The sequence below is a fragment of the Rhinolophus hipposideros genome (genome assembly GCF_964194185.1).
Source record: "Rhinolophus hipposideros genome assembly, chromosome: X".
NCBI lineage: Eukaryota > Metazoa > Chordata > Mammalia > Chiroptera > Rhinolophidae > Rhinolophus > Rhinolophus hipposideros.
Window position 1 is genome coordinate 52406720 of NC_138046.1, and position 19272 is coordinate 52425991.

The 19272-nt window shown below is 37.3% G+C and overlaps 1 protein-coding gene across 1 annotated transcript in view; it reads right to left on the minus strand.

The window, feature by feature from the left end:
- The window catches only part of IL1RAPL2 (interleukin 1 receptor accessory protein like 2), a 760470-nt gene that overhangs the window by 515805 nt on the left and 225393 nt on the right, over nucleotides 1-19272 (minus strand). The window lies entirely within an intron of this gene.

The following is a 19272-nucleotide window of genomic DNA, read 5'->3' on the forward strand; positions in this document are numbered from 1 at the left end:
TTCAAGAATGTCCAAGGCCCATAAGATAGTAGGCAGTGCTATGTTAGACAGCAATGTGTCTGGAGGATGTCATAGGAATGGTGGCGGCGAAGTGGTCTCCTTGAGTTCTCCTCTGGAACTTACCACAAATTGAACATCTATAACCCATCAAAGGACTCTCTGCTCATCACACAGAACAGCTAAGAGACTCACATGAGGATTACTTGAAGGTGGGCAAACAGGGTGAGCAGGGGAAAAGGGAAGGGAGCAGTGCAAAGACGTGGCCCGCATCTGCAGCTGTGGAGACACTGGGGCCCAAGAACACAGAACAGAGATCACAAGAGCCAGGAGGTGGGCTCTTTCCCTGCGTCTCACAGCTGATTGCCCCTGCTGAGAGAGCAGCACATCCTGCATTTAAGGGAGTAACCTCAGCTGAGACCTCCAGCTGGGCTCTAGGTTGGACAAAGAGCAAATGGCATAACTGGGCCCTTCCCCCTCACTCTCCCACAGCAATCCTACCCCTGCCCTTCTAGAGTCTCAAGCTGGTCCCTGAACTGAGGGGTAGTGTCAGATTACAGAAGAGCTGTGGCGCTCAGGACCTGGAAAAAGCTGGTTTGCAGCTGTGACCTAGGGAAGAAGCCAGGCAGGGAGATGAAAGGAACCTCCCTTCCCAGCCTCCCCCTTTTCTGGCTTGCCTAGGGCAGGACAATTACAGCAGAGGAGACACACGCAGGGGTTAGCAGTGGGTGACAGAGGCAGCTCTGGGCTTTCAGCAGTTCAGAAAACTCGCACCCTCAACACCCCCTGAACGAAGAAGTGCACTAAGACCCATGAGACTTGGGCATAGGGAATAAACCCACCTCCCAGTGGCTGCTGTGGTGCTCCAAGCGCAAGTTTCTGCAGGTGAGAGCAGAAACTACACTGATTTTGTAAAAACTAAAAACAACACCCCATTGCCCCACCCACCTAGAACTACAGTGCCAGGGTCACTCTGGACACCAGGTGGCCGGCTCTGCCTCCACAAGACACAGAGGACTCTTTCTACAGCAGAGAGCAACCAACCTGGAGATAGCTTGGTGGGCTTAAGCCAAGACTGGAGCTACTTTGTATTTTCTTTTAACTACTACTATCATTTTGAGCATATATACATACATTTCCCCCCTTCTCTCTCTCTCTTCTTTTATCTTTTCCTTGTACTACTTTTCCTCTCTCTTTCCATTTTTCTGCATTGATTTTTTTTTTCTTTTTGGTGTTGCTATTTTTTTCTTTTGTTTCCTTAGTTTTTTTTTTCTTTTTTTTGTATTTTTGATATTTTTGCCTAAGTTGAGTGTTCGTTATCAATTGTTTTTCCATGTGAGTGAATTGGCTTTTTCTTTGTTGTTGTTGTTGTGGTTGTTGATCTGTTTTGTTTGGAAATTGCCCTACACCAGGGCCCAGACTAAGAGGCACAAGATTTAACACACCCAGAGGCTAACCGCAGACCAAACCAGAGTATTACTGGGTTTGACCTACAAGTGACACACCCAGAGGGAATTCTCTACAGGCACAAGAGCCCATAAGGGACAAGCCTCATCTAAGGGGTCAACCCTCACACAGCAGCTCATCCACTGTGGGCATAGCCAATTCTCACAACTAATCAGCCTGGGAATCAATCCCACCTCCTGACAAGCCAAAAGCAAATAAAGCTCAACTTTAACAGAAGAATACACACAGCACAAGAGTCATCTCTGGAGCACATACTCAGGCGAATAGGGAAGGGGTACAATTCAAATATAAAGGACACATACTATGTAAGACCACCCAGCAAAAGCCAAGAACCCTAGGGGATGTACTTAATACATCGAAGCAAACTCAGAGAGTTAGCCAGAATGGGGAAACAAAGATGCCAACTTATGAGCAGAGGGAAATTTGTGATTGGTGAAAGGAGGGATGTGGAAAATGGTGAAATTTGTGCAGGGACAAGATCACAAAGGCTATGGTGATACAGTGTTTCCCCAAAAATAAGACCTTGCCAGACAATCAGCTCTAATGTGTCTTTTGGAGCAAAAATTAACATAAGACTCAGTATTTTTATATATATTAATTATATTAATTATATTAATTATATTATATTATATATGTTACATAAGACCGGGTCTTATAGTAAAATACAACCAGGTCTTACATTAATTTTTGCTCCAAAGATGCATTAGAGCTGATTGTCCATCTAGGTCTTATTTTTAGGGATACATATATGTATATATATATATATATATATATATATATATATATATATATATGTATGTATATGCATATATATGTGTGTGTGTGTGAGTCTATCTATCTATCTATCTATCTATCTATCTATCTATCTATCTATCTATCATGGTGATATATATGAGGGACACCCACTGAAGTGTTTTACGTAGTGGAGTGATGTGACTAGGTTTGCATTTTATAAAGAGCAAGGTGTCATCTTCCTTTTTCTCTGAAAGTCTGACTGCTAAAGAGGCACAACAACAGAGGAGGGGGACAAGGAAATATGAGAAACATTTTTTGACTGATTTGAAAACAGTTGAGTAGGAGATGTGTATTTTTTAAGTGACCTCTGAAAGAACATAAAGCAATATGATGAAGGATCTCTGAGCTATGTGTGTCTCACAGAACAGTTCCATACACTGGGGGAAGGAGAGCTTGGGGTGGGAGTGTGAACAAGGAAGGGTGATGGTGCATAGTGAGGGAGGGTTGAGGCAAGTCTCCGTGTTATTCCAAGTTGAGTAGATGATACATTGCGGTTGCCTGAGACAGTTCCAATTTATGCCAGGACTCCCAGAATAATTATTAGTCATACCACTTCTATTCTCAAGTTTTCCAGTTTGGATGACAAATTATATAGCCAGCCTACCTAAAGGTAGGCCCTACTAAGAAAATATTCATTCGTTACCTTGAAAGTCATTTAAAAAAGAACTATCTTGGAGATTCCAGCTGCTCATCTAGATAGAGCAAAGTGAAATATCCTTTACATTTACTCCAGTACAAAAGAACAGAAATTCCCCCCAAAATGGAAAATATGAGATGACTAATGGGATGTTTGTCAAATCTGTGGCTGACTACACTGCAGTCCCTACCCTGGAAACATTGAGTATAATTACCCTGAGGAAACATCTCTCAGACATTCGCAGATCTCAAATGGTGCTGGCCTAACAACTATACATAATCAAGTTCAAGTTATCACAACAGTAGCACTTGGTAATTAAAGAGAGGGAGTCAAATGAACCATCTTATAGGAAAAATGGCAATTTAATGCCTATGTCCAGCTCCTGGATGTCAGGCAATGAAAGGAGGCCAAGAAATAGCAACATCATTAAAAAAAATTAAAAAGAGTTATCTGTAGACTGGGCCAGTAAGTGTCAACTGGTGGTTGCTATTAAAATTTTACTTTGATTCCAAAGATAAACAGAATTCAACTCAATTTGGTGATCCACTTTATGTCAAATAAACTTTTAAAATTATGAATAAAATATTCTTGCCAATAGTAACAAAATAGCATTATCAAGCAAGAGGTATATTTTGGAATCCAAACTATGAATGGAGTGGGAAGACACAAAATAATCTTCTTCTACCATAACTAAGTAGGAGGAAAATCATTCCTTTGAGTACGTTTTTAAAACTCATTAAAATTAAAACATAATAATTTATGTTGATAATATATCATGCTAGGAATTCCTTTGCAGTCAATTACTTATAATCATAAATACAAGCTTATAACTCAAGTTGCAAATTTCAATTGACTCTAATAAGGAACTAATTCTCAAAGTTTAGAACCCTTTTTATGGAATAAGATACAAAGCAAATCAAGACAAAATGACAAGATGCAATCAGGATGCATTAAATAAAGCTAAACTGTAGACAAAAGAGACACTCTATGCAAAAACCTCTGATAAATCTTGACACAAGAAAATGTAGAACTTGTCCTAATTAAATGGTGATTTCAAGAGCAAAATAATCACTGGCTGCAACACTGAGAGATGCAAGCCTTCCACTATTTTCAATTGTAAATTAGAATATTATTGAATTGGCCTCCTCATAGACTGTGATTATTGCTCTCTCTCCTTTTTCTTTTCCAGCAGTAAAATGGCTTGTTCTTATAACATGGGGGAAGTTAAGCTGGAAATTATAAAGACCTCTTAACTAATAAGCATAAAGTTGCCAATTTTTTTACAATGTTTACAGAAAATCTGAGGTTACCATAATTCATTTTGTCTTGTTAATGATATTAACTTTCAGTGACTGTTAATGAAAATAATCTCTTTGTTTTTGAGAAGTATTTGTTTTGATAAAAAACTTTGCAGTATTTCTCAATATGAGTATGTACATTCCAAATGCTTTTTTTTATGCAGGGAAAATTGTGGCAGCTGATGTGGTCAGAGTTACTAATTTATGCTTTTATAGAATGGCTTGTTTTCTTCAATTACCCATTTTATAGAGACTCAAAGCATAATATAAGACAATCACTTTCTGTTTTGTAAATTAACCTAAATTCTTTAGAAGCTGAAGAAGTCTTCATTTTTTTAAGCATTTTGCAAATACCAAGTACTTTATTCTGTAATTTGAAGAGATCTTGATTAAATTAAATGTCATGTTGAAATAATTACACATTGTAACTACATGTTTCACTTACAGTACAATTTTATAAGTTTCATAGTAAGGAAATTTTCCTGATTACTCTTATTGTATAAATCAAATAAAAGAGAACTATTCAGTCATATTTATTAAGCTAGATACATATTTACAGAAAATGCACATAGTGAAAGTTGTGATGAAAGATGTGGAGGTGACAAACTTAACAAATAGGTACACAATTTCTGATTTCTCGTCCAAAAGAGCAACAAAAATAATATTCTTTATAATGAATTTTGAGACGTGCTCCACCTTTGCAAATTACCTTATATCCATGGTGTTAAAAAATTATCTGAGTGAGTATATATACATACCTAGTCATAAACATATATTATATATTATATATATACATATTATATATAATATATAATATATTACATATAATATACATATTATACAACAGTGTTATATATATATGTTATACACACATACAGAGGGTGCCAAAAATAAATGTATGCATATATATTAAATGTATACATATATTAAAATGTATACATACATTATATACATACATACATATATATACATATACATACATATATATACATATATATATTCCAAACCTCTAAAGGATGGTAAACTTGAAAACCAGAAGGAACTTAAAGATCGTGTTTGTTCATCTTTTCTTTTCCTCTAAAATTCCTATTTTGCAGACTAGGAAACTGAGGCTCAGAGAGGTCAAATGCTTTCATTAAGGTCCCATAACAAAATAGTGGCATAGCCAAGCAGAGCACTCATGTCCCCTAAATCTCACTTTCACTATATGATCATATAGGGCAGAATTACATTTAGTAGTGCTAGTGAAATGTTCTAATGTATTGAGCCACAGTAAGACTGTGTATATATTCCTTGCCTTTAAATCAGTATTTCTAAAACTAGAATTGGGGGAGGGGCACAGATATTTCTATGAAAACATTTGTGTATGATTTTGATTAAAATAAATCAACAGAACATGTGTTGAAAATTCTAGGTAATCACCTCATAACTGCATACTGACACATGGTTTAAGTGCCATCTTTTACATTTTTGCTTGTGATTATATTGGCACCAACTAGTACTATATATAAATGAATACATATAAATGTATATGAATGATGCCTTCATGTCAAATGAGAACCAAAGGACATCATGGTACACTGTAGTCCAAATAAATAGAATAATTAAAAATGGTAGGGAAACTGAAGCATCTCACATTACACAGTAACCTAGCCATATGCAACTCAAAAGAATCTGCACTTATCAGTCAGTACTTACTCATATTTCAAGCTGTGATTTTATTGCAGTAAAACTAGATTAATTAACATGACTCTTAAATTTATCAGTTTTATGGTTTTATTTCATTTGAAATTAGGTCTTGAATAAATGTTATACATATAAGTATTTAAAAATAATTCAACATCTGTCTGGAATTTTATAAAAGGACTAATAAACATATTTTAAGACCACAGGAGGAGTTCACAGGAAGTTTTCCTCTTTTAAAGGCTTAATTTGTTAAGTGGTTCCTTTCTTGAACGAGACATCATATTGTGGTTTTATATTGGTGGAGAGAGGTCTGAGAAAGCAAGGGAATATCCTAACTTGGGACAAGTTAAATCTGAGGTTGAATCTTACTGCAATACTAACATCATGTGGAAAGAGAAACAAGGAAATATTTGTTTTACATCTTTTAAGTCTTTGCTCCTTCTAGCTTGACGTCAATTGTCTTGGCTTCCACTATCATCTGTCCTCATACCTGTCTTCTGCCTCCAGAGCCTGGTTCTGTCTTCACATTTGAGCTTCAATTCCATATTGCATCTGTTAATAAACCCTTCTGCTTGGACATCTTACTATCAACTCAATCTCAAAATGTCAAACCAAATTATGTATTTTCCCCTCCCAAATCTTTAATCTCTTTCAATTACAAAATAATAATCTCTTATCAATGGTATAATCATTCCTGGCACTCAAATCTAAGACTAGGCAAAGCTAGTTGTTTCTTTCTCTAAAATGATTATTGCATTTAGACCCTCCATTCTGTTTTCATTGTTTTGTTTTCTTTTAATTTTATACCTTTATCTCATCATGTCTGGATTATTTCAAACAATCATTTAATTATGATATTATGTATTATATTATAAGTGTTATCCTGGTCATTATGAGCACAAACTCTGGGAACTGGCTGTCTAGGTTTAAATCTCTCTTAAATAAGTTTTGCGAATTACCTAGGGGTTCTTGGCAAGTTATTGCACCTTTTTATGCCTATTTTCCCTATTTAGATAACAAGGATGATAATAATAACAATACTTATAGGGTTGCTATAAGAATTAAACATATTAATATGCATAAAAAGTATACTGGCTGCCATATAATAAGTGGTCAAAAAATTTTGTCTGTTAACATAAAATGTTTCAAATGTATTCTCCCCAACTCAAGCAGCATCTGCATATTACCCTCTCTGTTTAGTGTGTGAGCAAGCAGGGCAGCAACGGGAGAATTGGGAAAGATTACCAAGAGCAAAGATGTGTCATTAGAGACCCAGGCTAAGATCACCCACACCCTCATATTCCCAATTACTATGTACAGATGTGAAAGTTGGACAGTGAAGAAGGCCGATAAGGAAAAAACAAACAAACGAAAAAACAAAACCACCTGATTTACTTACATTACGGTGTTGGAGGAGAGCTTTACAAATACCCTGGATGGCCAGAAAGAGGAACAAGTGGGTCCTAGAGCAAATGAACCCTGAAACATCTTGGACGCAAAAATGACAAATTTGAAATTGTCTTACTTCGGGCACATCATGAGAAGGCAGGTTTCTTTGAAAAAGACAATAATGCTGGGCAACAAGGAAGGAAGCAGGAAAAGAGAAGACCAATTATGAGATATATTGATTTCATAAAAGAATCCGTAGGCATGAGTTTACAGGAGCTGAGCAGGGCTGTTCAGGACAGGACATTGTGGATATCACTCATTTATAGGATCGCCAGGAGTCAGAGATGACTCAATGGCAGGGAACACATACACAAGCCTATGCACCCCTTGCTTAATTAACATGAATGCACTTTGCCTTTCTATCTTTGGTTTACTGGCCTTCATGTTTTCAGCACTACCATATAAAGGGATGATGGATAAAAGGGGAAGTGGAAGTTAAGAATAACGGCAAAAATAAATTTTCTGATGAAGTAGCATAGTTAAGAACAAAACTGGAAACAAATAATAGAAAAACAGGCATATAAGATTCAGACAGATCTTGGTTCAAATTTTAAATCTAATATCCCTGGCTGTGTGGCCTAAAGTAAGTCACTTACTAACTCTATCTTAACTCCCTCATTTGTAAATTAAGGATAATAACCACCAATCTTAAAAGGTAGTTGTGAGGTAATTCGTGTAAAAACACTTGGAAAATAAAATTTGAGCTCCACAAGGGTAGACTTTTGTCTATATTGTTCATTGCTATATCACTTTCTAGAATACTATCTGACTCACAATAGGCATTCAATTAATAGTGATGCATGAGTAAAGTTCGTGGCACATGATAGGTGCTTAATAAATAAATACTATTATTATTAGTCATCCCTTTTTCCCTCTATGCTTGTCACATGTGTATTGACTCTGAAGAATGAAGTAGAACCAGAGAATTCTCAGTACAGTTTCAGAGCAGGAGATGGTAATCTGTAATGACAAGTCAATAAAGAAGCCACTCAATGCAAAGGGGAACTTTGTATGTTAGCTGTCTGTAAGTCTCTAATTGCATTTTCATTCATCTTCTAATAAGTGTTATCTGTCTTTGACTAGAAAGGGTCAATATTAAAATCAGGCCTAGGGAAGTTCCATTGTGGGCATTGTGAGAAACTCAAGACCAAACAACTATTTCTTCACTTTGCAGTGGAGAGAACTATGGAGCAAGGAGTCATGACACTGGGTTGAAATATTGGCTCTGCCACAAGCTGCTTCTATCACGCTGACCAATTCCATACCCGTTTATGGGCCTCAGTTTCCTCATCTTATTCTCAAAGGAGGAAACCAGAAGTCATGTCAATTCAAGCATACTTATTATGTAAAAAAAAATTACTTTTAAGCTCTCTAACTCTGAAATTCTCTCTGATCACAACTTCTTATCTGTCTACACCCATCTTTTCCCCACTCTCCCTGAGCCAGACAGAAAGCATGGTGTAGTGCATTGCTTCTCAATAGTTTCAGCAACAAAGGATATTTTATTTTTCCTCCATGTTCTCCCAAGCTTTAAAGAAATTTCTCCTAGATCTAGTTTTCTATCAGCATGGCATAGCTAGTATTATCAAAATAAGTTGATATAATTTTAGGCAAAAAGCAAAAAAAAAAGAAAAAAAACCTTGACATTTTAGTCAGGTTGTGTAATTTATCACAAATAAATGAATGCAGTCTCTTAGGCTCCTTTCAAATATTGAAAGTGACTCATAGATTCACACTATTACCTTCACAGATCCCCCTGGGCAGAGAGTGTGGAGAGAAAACTCAGGACGTGAATCACTGGTGTAATAGAAAGAATAGTGGGTTCTAATAAATGATGCAGAATCTCTGGGCCTCAGTTTTGACTTTCTATTGAAAGAATAGAACAGTACTAATATACTACCTCATAGCTACCATTTTGGAGTACATACTATGTGCCAGTCACATTGTTAAATGCTTTATAGACATGATCTTATTTAAACCTTACATCCATCTCATGATGTAGTTGTTATCCCCATTTTACAAATGAGAAAACTGAGGCATAAGAGTCCAAGCAACTATTTAAGATCATACTACTTGTAAGTGGCAGAACTGGAATATAAACCCAGTTTTGTTTGCGTCCAAAGCCATGATCTTAGCAGCTCTGTCATACTCTCATATCCTAGAGATAAATGATATCAAAGCACTTTGCTGATTAGACATTACCCAAATATAACAGCAATTGCTAATGGCGTTTGTGGGGGAAATTTCACTCCTATGACCCCTCCCTATGTCCCTAGTCCATCATCTCCCTTTTAGCTTCAATGTCTACCATTCCGAATAAATACCTATTGCCTAACTACTTCAAAAATAAAAACCTTCAAAGATCAACTTTCCTCTCAATTTTGCTCTGTCAATAACAAATCCTTAGTAATACACACCGTGAAAAAAAAAATTCACACAAAGAGCACTCTAGTACTCGTTGGACTGACAAACCCTTAGTAATATGCAGGATGGAAAAAATCCACAAAAGGAGCTCAGTAGTTATGGGAGGGTCCAAGATGGTGGATTAGGTAAGCTCTATGCATATTGCATCCCAGGATCACACCAGAATTACAAACAAATTATAGAAAAATCAGCCACAAGAATCATCTGAAGACCAGCTGAACAGAAACCCTATAATTAAGGATATAAAGAAGAGGCCACATCAAGACTCGTAAGAGAGGTGGAGACAAGAAATGGGATGACCCCAAAACCACAGATAGTGGTTGAACACTTGGAGGGACACTTCAGCAGCAGACATCCCCCCAGAAGAGGAAGTGATCCCAGCTCCACACCGAGCTCCCCAGCCCCAGGGTCCTGGGCCAGGAAGAGGATTCCCCACAAGATCTGGCAGTGAAAATCACTGAGGACTCCACCCATCCCAATGAGATGGAAGGCAGCTAGAAACACAGACACCCTCTTATAGAGCTCGCACACAGATTCATTAGCTTGCAAACACTCACTTGGTCTCTGGTAGAGGGGAAGGAATTCAAGAGGGCCAGGCACATGACGGATAAGACTGAGTTGTGTGATTTTGCGGTGAAGGCAAGAGGGACAGGAGACATTCATTATCCCTGTGTGGAGCCTGATGAACGTGTAGCCTATAGGAGGGCTTCATCTTTTCTGTGTTGAGTCCTCCCTAAGAGGACCAAGTCTGGGACCACTTTGGCCTGGTAGAATCTGCACATGTGCACTGCCTTAGTGATGTCATGGGGCTCCAATCCCCTGCACAGCTGGTTCTGCATTGCCCAGGACACTCTTGACTGCTGGGCTCCTGGTCCTACCCCACAGGATATGGAAGCCTTTCTGCAGTGACAGACAGCCCATGGCATCCAGGGAAACCTTTGTTGGTGGGCAGTGACACAACACCTGCAACACAGTTTCTCTTGGGCAGCTCTCAGGGACTTACAGGCCTGAGGTGGGCAATGGCTGCCCACGGTGTTCTTGAGGCAGTTTTGAGGGGTGGTCATGGGCCAGCACATGCGCAGGAGCTGAGACGGCCTTGACATTGTAGAAACCACTGCCCACATCCCATAGCTCCCTGGAATCCCTCCTTACCTAACTAGAGCTGCACTGCAAGGGGAACTCTTGGCATATAGGTGGCCAGCCCAGCCCCACAAGCTGTGGAAATGTTTTATAGCAGCAGAAGCCCCTGACAGCCCGGGGAGTGTTTGATGGTGGACAGTGACCCAAGGCCTGTGTCACAGGCACTCTTGGAAAGCTCTCAAGGATTTGCGAGCACGAAGTGAATGGTGACTGGCTGCGGAGTTCTGGGGGTGTTTTGTGAGTTGGTCACAAGCCAGGCACTGCCCCACAGTGAGCAATGGCTGACTACTGTGTTCTTGGGGCTCTGTACAAAGTGGTCACAGCCTGGGCACTGGCATGGGAACTGAATCTGCATTGATTTTGTGAAAGCAAACAGCCACCTATGGTGATTCCGTGGGACACTGCCACACCCAGTGATTGCTGAATCACCAAGTGTACTCTCAGCGCCCGATCAATCAGCCCAGAACATGCACCCAAGCAGTCTCTTTTAATGGCTGAGCCTTATAGGCAGCTGACAGGTAGCAATAGGCCTAGGAAGCCTGGGACTATTTCTAAACTTCTTTAGGCCCAATACTGGTGGCATCTGGCCTCAGTTCACAGCAAAGCCACCCCCACATGCCTCCAGGTCCAGCACAGGCAGTGGCCAACCACATACAGCTTTGTGGGTCCTACAAGGGAGCCATGGAACAGGCATTATTGAACAGGCAAGGCTTAAACTGGCCTTCATGGGAGCCCCTCCCAAGAGACATCTGAAACAACACAACTAGAGGCCAGCTTCACCACAGCAAAACACTACCTGATTCGTCACACAAGCAGCACATGCAAAGGGGGGTCACAACAGACACAAGATCCCATGGGGGCAAATCCTCCACTGAGCGGTCAGCCCCCTAATAGCAGCTTATACGTTGTGGGCCTAGCCAATCTTCACAGTCAGTCAGCCTAAGAGTCAGTCTCACCCAATGACACACCAAAAGAAATCAAAGCTCAAATACAACAGGAGAATGCACACAGCACACTCACGGGACACTTCTGGAACACATGCAAGAAACATTAGGGAGACTGCACCACTGGAACACACAAGACACATACTACATAAAGCTACCCAGCAAAGACTAAGAGACATAGGAGATCTACCTAATATATAGAAGTGAACACAAAGAGGCAGCAAGAATGAGGAAACAAAGATAAATGTCCCAAACAAAAGAACACGAGTAACCTCAAGAAATAGAACTAAATGAAATGGAGCAAACCAATGTACCAGAGGCAGAGTTTAAGACACTGGTTGTGAGAATACTTAAGGAACTTACTGACAATTTCAACGAAATAGATGGCAAACATAAAGGAGGACATAGAAAACACACAAATGAACCAGTCATAAATAAAGAATACAATAACTGAAATGAAGAATACACTAGAAGGAATCAACAGCAGATTAGATAAGGCAGAGGATAGAATTAGTGATTCAGAAGACAATGTAGCAGAAAACCCACAATCAGAACAGCAAAAAGAAAAAAGAATGAAACAAACAAACAACAACAACAAAACACATATAGTATGAGAGACATGTGGGACAACATCAAGAATAACAAAATTCACATCATAGGAGTTCCAGTAGGAGAAGAGAGGGAGCAAGGGATTGAAAACCTATTTGAAGAAATAATGACCAGAAATTTCCCTAACTTGGTGCAGGAAATAGACATACAAGACCAGCAAGTGCAGAGATTCCCAAACAAGATGAATTCAAGCAGGCCCACACCAAGACACATCATAATTAAGATGGCAAAGGCCAAAGACAAAGAGAGAATACTAAAAGCAGCAAGAGAAAGACAAATGGTTATTTACAAGGGAGCTCCCATAAGACTGCCTGCTAATTTCTCAACAGAAACTTTGCTGGCCAGAAGGGTGCAGCAGGAAATATTCAAACTAATAAAAAACAAGGATCTACAGTCAAGACTACTCCACAAGCAAGGCTATCTCTTAAAATTGAAGGAGAGATAAAAAGCTTCCTAGACAAGAAAAAGCTAAAGAAATGCAGTCGCAATAAGCGATTATTGCAATAAATGTTAAAAGGATTTTTTAAGCAGAAGAAAGGAGAAAACAATCAAACAAGATAAAAAAAATAATACAATGGCAATAACTGTGTACCTATTAATAACCACTTTAAATGTAAATTGATTAAATTTTCAAAACTAAAACATAGGGTAGCTGATGGATAAGAAAATAAGTCCCATGCATATGCTGTCTACAAGAGACCCACCTCAGATCAAAAGACACACAGGCTAAAAGTAAAGGGATGGAAAAAGATATTTCTCACAAAAGGAAAGGAGAAAAAAAAAACTGGAGTAGCAACACTTATATTGGTCGGAAAAATAGACTTTAAAATGAAGACTATAATAAGAGACAAATAAGAATATTACGTAATAATATGCAAAGGGATCAATCCAACAAGAGCACATTACCTTACTAAATATTTATCCACCCAATACAGGGGCACCTAAATATATAACGCAAACATTGACCGACATAAAGGCAGAGATCAACAGTAACACAATCACAGCAGGGGACTTTAACACCACACTGACCCAAAAGGACAGCTCTTCCAGACAGAAAATCAACACGGAAACAGCAGCCTTAAATGACACAGACCAGATGGATTTAATTGATATTTTTAGAGCATTTCACCCCAAAGTAGTAGAATATACATTCTTCACGAGTGCACGTGGAATATTTCCCAAGATACACCAAATGTTAGGCAAAAAAAAAAAAAAAACCCAAACAGGCCTCAATTCATTTAAGAAGGTTGAAATCATATCAAGTATCTTCTCTGACCACAATGGTATGAAACAAGAAATCAATTACAAGAAAAAAATGGAAAACATACAAACACATGGAGACTAAATAGCATGCTACTAAATAATGATTGGGTCAATGAGATCAAGGAAGAAATCAAAAGATAACTTGAGACAAATGAAAATGAAAACACAATGACCCAAATTCTATGGGACACGGCAATAGCAAACCTAAGAGGGAAATTCACAGCAGTGCAGGTGTATCAAAAAAAGAAAGAAAGAAAGAAAGAAAGAAAGAAAGAAAGAAGGAAGGAAGGAAGGAAGGAAGGAAGGAAGGAAGGAAGGAAGGAAGGAAGGAAGGAAGGAAGGAAGGAAGGAAGGAAGGAAGGAAGGAAGGAAAGGAGAGAGAGAGAGAGAGAGAGAGAGAGAGAGAGAGAGAGAGAGAGAGAGAGAGAGAAAGAAAGAAAGAAAGAAAGAGAGAAAGAAAAATCTTAAATAGGCAGTTTAACTTTACACCTAAGGGTATTGGAAAAAGAGCAGCAAACAAAGCCCAAAAGTGAGTACACGGGAGAATATAATAAAGATCAGAGCAGAAATAAATGAAATAGAGGCTAAAAGGGCAATATAAAAGACCAATGAATCCAAAAGCTGTTTTTTTAAAAGATAAAAAAAGCAAACTTTTAACCATGCTCATCAAGAAAAAAAAAAGCAGACTGCAATAAATAAAAATCATAAATGATGGAGAAATGGCAACCAACACCACAGAAATACAAAAAAATAAAAAGAAAGAAAAAAAGAAAATACTATGGGCAACTATATGCCAACAAATTGGACAATCTGGAATAACTGGATAAATTCCTAGAAGCATACAATTTTCCAAGGCTGAATCAAAGAGAAATAGAAAATCTGAACAGACTGATTATTACCAACAAAATTGAATCAATAGTCAACAAACTCCCAACAAACCGAAGTCCTGGACCAGATGGCTTCACAGGTAAATTTTACCAAACATTCAAAAAATAATTCATACCTATTCTCCCCAAACTGTTCCAAAATATCCAAGAAGAAGGAAGGCTGCCAAGCTCATATTCTGAGGCCACCATTACCCTGATTCCAAAAGCAGACAAAGACATTACAAAATATACAAAAAAACTATAGGCCGATATCACTGATGAACACAGATGCAAACATCTGCAACACAATATTACCAAAAGAATTCAGCAATACATTAGAATCATCATGCAACATGATCAAGTGGGATTCATTCCTGGTATGCAAAATTGATTTAATATCTGCAAATCAATTAACAGGATACACCACATAAACAAAATGAAAAAATAAAAATCATATGGTCATATCAACAGATGCAGAAAAATCATTTGACAAATCCAGCATCCATTTATGACACAAAGCCTCAGCTAAGTGGGAATAGAGGGAACATATCTCAACATAATAAAGGCCGTAGGTGACAAACCCAAGGCTAATATCATACTCAATAGGGAAAAGTTAAAATCATTTTCCTTATGATTAGGGATAAGACAAAAATAACCACTTTCACCACTTTTATTCAACATAATACTGGAAGTTGTAGCCGCAGCAATCAGACAAGAAAAAAAATAGGCATCCAAATTGGAAAGGAAGAAATAAAACTGTCATTATTTGCAGACAACATGATACTATATATAAAAAAACCCTTAAGATTCCACCAAAAAACTGTTAGAAATCATCAATGAATTTAATAAAGTAGTAGAATACAAAATTAATATTCATAATCAGTTGAATTTTTATATACCAATAATGAACTATCAGACAAATTAAGAAAACAATCCCATTTACAACTGCATCAAAAAATACAATACTTAGGAATAACTTTAACCAAGGAAGTAAAGAACTGCACTCAGACAATTATAAGACATTAAAGAGAAATTAAAGAAGATTCAAATTAAAGGAAACATATACCATGCACATGGATAAGAAGAAATAATATAGTTTAAATGTCCATACTACCCAAGACAATGTATAGATTCAATGCAATCTATCAAAATATCAATGGCATTTTTCACAGAACTAGAACAAAAATGCTAACATTCATATGAGACCATAAAAGGCCCCAAATAAGCATGGCAATACTGAGAAAGCAGAACAAAGCTGGAGGAATCATGTTACATGATATCAAACTATACTACAAGTCCATAGTAATCAAAACAACATAGTATTGGCAAAAAAAGACACATAGATCAATGGAACACAATTGAGAGCCCAGAAATTAATCCATGCATATATTGTCATTTAATCTATGACCAAAAAAGCAAGAATTTATATTGGGGTAAAGACAGTCTATTTAATATATGTTGCTGGGAAAATTGGACAGATGCATGTAAAAAAGATTAAAAAATGAAACTGGACCACCTTCTTACGCCATATACATAAATAAATTGAAAATGGATAAAAGACTTAAATGTAAGACCCGAAACCATAAAACTCCAAGAAGAAAATACAGGCAATAAGTAAACTTCAGACATTATCCTTAGTAATATTTTTACTGAAATATCTCCTCAGACAAGGGAAACAAAAGAAAAAAAAATAACAAATAGGACTACATCAAACTAAAAAGTTTTTGTACAGAAAATTTTCAACCAAACAAAGAGAGATCCTAATGAATGGGAGAAGATATTGGCCAATAATACATCTGATAAGGGTTAATATACAAAATTTATAAAGAACTAATACAACTCAATACCCCCCCCAAAAAAAAACCCACAAACAATCTAATTGAAAAGTGAACAGAGGACCTGAATAGACATTTCTCCAAAGAAGACAAACAGATGGCCAATAGACATATGAAAAGATGTACAATGCCACTAATCATCAGAGAAGTGCAAATAAAAACCACAATGAGATTCCACGTCACTCCCATCACAATGGCTATCATCAATAAATGAACAAACAATAAGTGTTGGTGAGGATGTGGAGAAATCGGAACACTTGTGCTCTGTTGATGGGATTCCAAATTGGTGCAGTCACTATGGAAAACTGTACGGAGGTTCCAAAAAAAATTTAAAAATAGAACTGCCTTATGACCTAGCAATTCCACTCCTAGATATTTATCCAAAGAAACTCAAAACACTAACTCAAAAAATATATGCACCCCTATGTTTACTGCAGCACTATTCAAAGTAGGCAAGATATGGAAACAACTACAATGCCCATCAATAGACTATCAGTTAAAGAAATTGTGGTCCATTTATACAATGTAGTATTACTCTGCTCTAAAAAAAGAATTCAATCTTACCATTTGCAATAGCATGGATGGGTCTAGAGGATATTGTGCTAAGTGAAATAAGTCAGACTGAGAAAGACAAATGCTATTTGATCTCACTTATATGTGGAATCTAAAGAGCATAACAAATGAGCAAGTAAAACAGAAATAAACTTATAGACACATCATAGACACAGAGAACCAATTGATGGTTGCTAGATGGGAGCGGGCTTGGACTTGGAGGGGTAGCTGAGAAAGGTGAAGGGATTAGCAAGAACAAATTGGTAGTCACAAAATAGTCACAGGGATGTGTAATACAGTATGTGGGATATAATCAATAATGTTGTATAGACTATATAGGGTGTCAGATGGGTACTGGACTTATTGGGGGGATCATTTCATAGATTATATAAATGCCTAACCACTGTGATGTACACCTGAAAGTCATATTAAACAATACTGAATGTCAACTACTATATATATATTCCCCCACACAGGATGTAAAGTACAATATAGGGAATATAGTCAATGGTATTGTAATAGCTAAGTGCAGTGTCAGATGGGTAGTAGACTTTGGGGGGTTATCACTTTATGAGGGGTGTAAATATCTAATAGGTATGTTGTTTTGTACACCTGAAACTAATATAAATAAATAAATAAATAAGTAAGTAAGCAAGTAAATAAATAAATAAATAACACAGTAGTTCCCATGACCCCTATTTCTGACTACCAATTCCTAATCTTTCAAGGCCACTCCCTGTATGATGCCATCAATGACATCATCCATTGATACGATAGCTCCTTCCTTTGAAACCCTACATCATTTTGTTTGTGAATCTCTGGAAATTATTGATATCATTCTGCTTTCTCTCATATTATTTTTCTGTACCAGTTTCATCCCAAATAAAACACAGTAAACTTCTTGGAGATACAATGTATTTTACTCACTGGATTGGACTATATTGTGGCTGAAAGTCATTTCAGAGACCATGGAATCCAGACCCTAGGCCACAAAACAGGAAGTGAATCACTAAATCACACAACTAGTTAAGTGGCAGGGCTGAGATTAGAAGGCAAGTGTCTGGTAGCTAAGAACAATAGACTACCTTTTGAGTTTGCATTCCTCATAACGCCTACCATGAGGCCTACTGTAATGCTTCAATGCTTTGTAGCTATTCAAGAAATACTGGTTGAATAGAGAAAAGAGTACAATTGGAGAAGTATTGGAGAAAATTGGCGAAATTGGAGAAAACAGTACAATTTTGAGAAGCTGAAGTACTTCGTACTTTATTAAATGTTAGAGCATATGCTCCTACTTGGTGAACATGTTACAAGGAATAGGAGATAAATGGTTGACTGAAATATTTATTTGAATGAAAAAAGAAACATATTTCCCTAAGTGTTTTACAGTTCAGATAAAAAATTTGTTACAGGAAAGGCACGTTTTCCCATTCCCCGCTTTCATTTTAATGAAGTATACTCTGTGAAAGCTGTTTATTCATTCTGTTATCACAACAAATGTTCTAAAATTCTGGATATCCAGCACAGAATGCTTTCCTCCAAATGTATTTTATCGTATTTTATCACCATAACATTTTGTTCAAATAAGTGTATTAGCACAAGGAAACCTATGACCCCCCCCCAAAAGAAAAATACTGAATTCTAATCTTTACATTTTCCATCTCTTAAAAGTCCCCAAATTCCAAGTTTGGAAATACAAGCTAAAAGATATAAGTAAAATATAGAATTCTTCAAAAACTGAAAATGGCGATTTCTGTCTTTTCTCAAATATTTACCCTCTCCACTTCCATATATGATATTTTAAACCTCAAGAATCTTCCTTCCATCTGAAAACTCAAAGATTAGCAGTTCAAAAAATAATCAGCCTTCTTTTGGGGGCTGTTTTATTTTTTCCCCAACCTGCAGTTTACAGTGAAACAAGTAAAAGGCCTTTTGAAAATCAATTAGTGTGGTCATGCCACTGCATCTATATACATCTATACAGTGTATATAAGCTAATATCTATGCACATTTGAAAGACTGTTACTCAGTTTTACTGAGGGCAAAATAGCCTTGATGCAGAGAAACAGTATTTTAATTTGTATTTTGTTTTTGTCAGATTTGTTTACTTTCTATATAGTTGTTTCTCCGTGAGGAAAGAAGTCTCATGGTCTTCAAAATTTGTCCACAGACTTTAAATTTTAGATTAGGTTAAATCTCAGAAGGGCAAGCCATTGTTCTCAGTGTGGCATTCTCCAGAAAGAGAGGGTGACTTCAGCTGCCCTACACACACAGTCTGCTTTCATCTTGGGTGCCTCCCTGTTTATACTG